The 4,550-nt window shown below is 40.3% G+C and overlaps 1 non-coding gene across 1 annotated transcript; it reads right to left on the bottom strand.

Moving 5' to 3' along the window:
• Positions 1–4,217: 4,217 nt before the first annotated feature.
• On the bottom strand, positions 4,218–4,300 carry trnal-cag (transfer RNA leucine (anticodon CAG)). The gene has a single exon. It is a non-coding gene; the product is annotated as a tRNA-Leu (tRNA).
• Positions 4,301–4,550: the final 250 nt, after the last annotated feature.

A 4,550-nucleotide genomic window follows, 5' to 3' on the forward strand; every position in this document is an offset into this window, starting at 1 on the left:
GCTGAAAATTATAGGGTCAAAAAATAATTCACTCCTTTAAAGGAAGAAATAAAGCCAGTGACCTGCAAATAACACCAAAATATGGCTGAATCTGATGGAGTATGACACCACTGGGTGGTGTCTATTGCAGTGTAGTATCAGCACATAGAAAATTTAGGATGGGTGACATATGTGCTCTGCTGAGTGCTCTTCTAGTTACCCCACCCACTGATGGATGGAGGGAAGTTATGTTTTCAGTCATGTCTGTCTTTCTGTCTGTCTGTCTGTCTGTTAGCAGGATAAACCCAGAGAATTATGAGCAGATTTTGATGAAAATTTCTGGAGTTGTTGGGCACAAGGAACAGTTGATTCCATTTTAGCAGTGATCCGGATCATGATCTGGATCTAGGGTTTTGTAAAATGATTCTTTATGAGGCGAGGTATGCCCTTATGAAAATTAACCATGGTTTTACTATGGTTAAATAACCATGGTTTACCATGGTTTCCTGTTTTTCATAGTTGTCATGGTTTTTTGGGTACCATGGGAGCCATGGTTTATTACTATGGTTTTATCATGGTTTGATTACAGCTAAACCCTAGTATAACCTTGGAATAAACCATGGTTCTTACCATGGTTTTTATTTTACTATGATTTTTAACCATGGTCTTTTCAAACCATGATTTTACCATGGTTTTTACAAACTATGGTTTTCTTAATTAAATCTATAGCTCCACTAATCTGTTTCACAAAACTGTAGTGCAATAATGCATACATCAAACAATGAATAGGCTAATTCTAATGCAATAGCAAATGTAATTAAAAATCCTACTTCATACTTCCATCTAGCTACCAAAAAGGCCACATAAGAATAATCAAAAACAGGACTTAGAATTTTTAATTACATTTAATTACATGGTAAACCATGGTTATTTAACCATAGTAAAACCATGGTTAATTTTCATAAGGGTGTGCTCTACAGAGTGCCCTCTAGTTTGTTTGTTTGCTTGTCTGTCTGTCTGTCTGTCTGTCTGTTAGCAATATGACTCAAAATGTTTCAAACTAAATTTGATGAAACTTTGTGGAAATATTCCTTCAAGACAGGTCAAGGTCACCAAAAATTTTCAGAAATGTAAAAAAATCCCTGTCTCTTATCACTGGCAAAAATTTTTAATTCATATCTCAGTGAATTTTTCATCCATCGTGAAATTTGGTATTCAGGTATAAAAAATAACTGTTGCTAATTTGCTGTCTTTTTCTATTTGAAATTAAAATACTCACAGTAATGCAAAGTGAACTACAAACCTTACACAAAAATCACTTTCTCTGGAAGTATTGAATCTTTAAACAGGCAAAGCCTATTATTAAAATGAGTTTAGAGCTAGTTTTAATATGGGCTTACAGGGCTGCACAAATGCTAGTGGCACTCAGGCTCTACCTGAAAAATAATAAAGGTCCGCCTCCTTGAATTAATCCTCTTCTTTGATGTCAGTTTCCCATCCTCCCATACCAGTTATGCAGGTTTCCCCTGCATAACAGAAATGTTTGCAATCCCTTATTTCTCCTGCAACCAAAGAATATACCACTGATATCCACACCAGTAGCAGTGGCTTTAAACGTTGTGGCATACAGGTCTGTTACATCTACTGTGCAGCTTTTACCTGTTAAACCCTCCACAGCAGCATCTTTGGCTGCAGGGCTGAATGAGCTCTAGTGAGCATAAACAATCAAGACTTTCCAAGCTGCCAAGCAAAGAAATATTTAGATTAGATTAAGTCTAATCAGAAGCAAAACTCTGCACAATTACCAGAGAAAACTAGGCAAAGAAAATTCCTCTTTCTGAAGCGAAGTGTCAGATTGAATGATGGGTTACTGGTACGCTGATGGAGCAAGCTGCTCACACGGGTGGGAAGCTTAACATGCTGTTTCTGTCTAGCTTGAGCTCACGAAGGTGCTCTGTCAGCAATCAAGGTCATCAATCAGCCAGGCATCTGGCACTGGAGAATTATTGCTCATGTCTGTCATACGCACATATTTGTTACTGAAATTGGAAAGCACTTTTATGTGGATATGCAATTCACTAGATGTACGAAAGTGACCTGAAGATTTAGCTCATTTTAAAAAACAAAGCAAACTTCCAACATTACGCACACACACGTATTCCTTCTGCATCTTTTCCTATCTGGGCCAACCCAGAGAGAGCGAGAGAGAGAGACAGAGCCCATGGTTGTCTGTGTTTCTGTATGGTCTGTGTGGTCTGTCATGCAGCAACTGTGTGGATATTTGAGCGCATGTGCGTCGGTCTTTGTCTTCAGGATTTTTCAAACTGGTGTGCCACTTCTGAAGCCTTCTGGCCACATGAAACAGATGTGGCTGAGTGATCCTCTCACTCTACTGTTACTGTTTTCCTTTACATTACTTTTCTACAAAGAAACATTTGCCCGAGGTGAAGCCCACTCACAAAAGTTGTGCTGTAAGAAAAAAAAAAAAAAATTAAAGACAGCACAAGGGATCAAAGGCAGACATGTGCTGGCACACATCTGGGACCAAAAGCAGTCCTAAGTCTCTTCAACCCAGCCACTGTGAGGAGGAGGTGGGTAATGAGCAACTGCTACATATTAACGCATAGCAGGACGCCACTTGAGTGAGACATACGGTATAATATAAGCACTATCAGCTATCTTTCATCCTGTGGTCTTTCTTTTTTCAAATCTACTGAGCCTGACTTGAGTTTTAATGACTGTCAAAGCAGTCCTTGGATTTTGGAAAAACTTTGAGGCATTTTAGTGTTCATGAGACATTTTATGTCATCTCTGTGGCTGTTCTATTTCTGAGACTTCACTCTAGTATGTTGGTCTTGATTGTGCTTCTTCTTGAGCTTGTCACAGCATTCCCTCCCTTTGTTAATTTGTTGTGACAGACAGGGACCGCGTGTTTTGCTGGGGGGTTTTGTTTTTACAGTGATATATCCCATTCTGTTTTGTTGCAACATTGTGTACTTTGCTGTGAGTCCGGTGGCTGAATGATCCTCTCAATCAACTGTTACACAATTGCCATTAGTGGGTTTTCATGGTTGCATTGAGCCTTCAAAACACTCAGTTATCCATAAAAGAAAATCTCAGCACCACCTTTAGAGGGTATTTTACCCCACAGTCATGTAAATTATAGAGCTTATGAAGGCATGAAAAGGTACACTGCACACACATAATTACAGATTTTTCTTGTTGATCTTAAAGATCAGTGTGGGTATGAACAGAAAAAGGTGAATTGCAGTGCCATCATGTGGCCAAAGTAAAATTTGCAATTAAAGACACATTGCAGTAGCTGTTCTAAAAAAAAAAAAAAAAAAAAAAAAAGTATTGTGCTTTTGTCCAATATAGAACCAGTTCCGCACATGCTGTCTTGCGGTCTTGGGGTGTGGGACCTGAAGCGCTTCCGGTGGCGGGTGCCCGGCCTCTTTTGCAGCCATGTGGTTGCGGGGTCTGGGGCCCTGGTGTCCATTTCCTTGTTAGGTCCGTCCTTGCTGGGGTGGTCTGTGCCCCCTCGGTCGTACCACCGGGTGGGGTGGGTGTCCTGTCAGTACTTCAGGTATTCCAGGGTGCCCTCAAGCCCTTTGGGGGGACTGGGCGCTCAGGTGAGGGAGCAACTGTCTCTCAGTTGTGGGGTAATTTTGGTGGGTTGGGGACAGCTTTTCTCTGATTTTCTGTCTGATACCCCATATAGGAGCTTGGGGAGCAGGTGTGTTAACCAGAGGTTGGTGTGTGGGGCTACTGAGGTCAGTTCAGTCATTTTTAGATTTAAGCAAGATTTTTTGACAGATTTCTAAAAATATGTGGGGTTTTTTTTGGTTTTATGACAAGTGGTCTAATACATTTGTAAGCACTGTACATGCACCTGTCAAAAAATGTTGATTATGTTTCACTGACACTGAATCTTAAACATTATTTATGATTTTAAAAGAAACAGCTTTACTTAATTCACTGCAAGAAACACTGAGCTTGTTTTTCACAGTAAACTTATAGCGCAGTGATACAGATTATGGCAACCGTATTTGATGCCATTTTATTGGCTAATTCTCTGGTACAATACAGACTAGCTACTATACACAAACCTCAGCAGAGTAATCAAATTTCTGGTCATGCCTGCCCTCTGGTGGATTAGAATTAAACAAGATGTGTAAGAACACGTTATTTTTAAACCTGGTGTTCCGACTCACCGACAATCAACTGAGAAAATTGGATGTCAGAAGTGGGATTCGAACCCACGCCTCCAGGGGAGACTGCGACCTGAACGCAGCGCCTTAGACCGCTCGGCCATCCTGACTTATATGAAGCCGACATGTATTCATAGATAGGGTTTACGTAATTATTTCTGGGTGACAGTGCTTGGGTTCTCTTGCAGCCAGCACACTGATTTGATGCAGTTTATAGTTTAATCACAAACTGTAAAAAATCCAAAGTGATTAATGGCCACCCAGATGGCAAGTCATGATTTGCTGCTCCTGACAGAACAGAATCATTATGATTCATGCAAACAGCAACCCTTCACAGATTAATGCCACTGATCTAATCAC

Source organism: Archocentrus centrarchus, chromosome 21 (assembly GCF_007364275.1).
Source record: "Archocentrus centrarchus isolate MPI-CPG fArcCen1 chromosome 21, fArcCen1, whole genome shotgun sequence".
NCBI classification, from domain to species: domain Eukaryota; kingdom Metazoa; phylum Chordata; class Actinopteri; order Cichliformes; family Cichlidae; genus Archocentrus; species Archocentrus centrarchus.